We start from the raw sequence: 1,139 nt of genomic DNA on the forward strand, positions 1-1,139 counted from the left end.
ATTTTTCTAAAAAAAATCTAAAAAATATTTTGTTCCTAGATTTTGATGCAGAATGATGGAGAATCAATCTACAAATCATTTGAGGTATTCCCCTCAAGAATCGGATGGAAATTGGCCAAGATATAGCCTTCGCGGGAGCCATATTGTCCTCCCATGCACTTTTAAAAAATTTTTGAAAGGGATCCCTAGGAAAATATGACACAAAATATAAAAAAATGTTCGTTCCTAGATTTTGATGCAGAATGATGGAGAATCAATCTACAAATCATTTGAGGTATTCCCCTCAAGAATCGGATGGAAATTGGCCAAGATATAGCCTTCGCGGGAGCCATATTGTCCTCCCATGCACTTTTAAAAAATTTTTGAAAGGGATCCCTAGGAAAATATGACACAAAATATAAAAAAATGTTCGTTCCTAGATTTTGATGCAGAATGATGGAGAATCGATCTATAAATCGTTTGAGGTATTCCACTCAACAATCGGATGCAAATTGGCCAAGATATAGCTATTGCTGGGGACCATATTGTCCTCCCATGCTCTTTTCACAATCTTTAAAGGGGATCCCTCAGAAAATTTGAAGAAAAATCTAAAAAATATTTTGTTCCTAGATTTTGATGCAGAATTATGGAGAATTGATCTAATAATCATTTGAGGTATTCCCCACAAGAATCGGATGGAAATTGGCCAAGATATAGCCATAGTTGAGAGCCATAAAACGTTTCCAAAGTTTTCAACGATAGTTTTTTTTTTTTTTTTTTTTTAGCGCCATCGGGCTTAATTATTTAGCCTTTTAAGTGTTCTATCCGGTAAATAGATCCGGTTCTTTGACCATTTTCACCAAGTGAATATAATCAACTTTAAATTCGGCGGTCCAGGCGAGCTGCCAACCTGTTTAAAATTTCTTGGTATTTTTAACTCAAATCTTTTTAAATAATATTAGATCCTTTTAAAGAGGGATAATTAAAATTTCACTAGAAGAGAAAGAATTACAATTATTTATTATGGTAGGATAATCAAATCATGTTTTCGCCGATGGTGAACCGGGTTGCTATATGAACCGGGAAAGCGGGTTATTTATAGTGAGACCGTATCTAAAAATCCCAACTTTATTTTGCCATTTTTGGTATTTTTGCAACCA

Source organism: Drosophila ananassae, chromosome 2L (assembly GCF_017639315.1).
Source record: "Drosophila ananassae strain 14024-0371.13 chromosome 2L, ASM1763931v2, whole genome shotgun sequence".
Classification (NCBI taxonomy): Eukaryota; Metazoa; Arthropoda; class Insecta; order Diptera; family Drosophilidae; genus Drosophila; species Drosophila ananassae.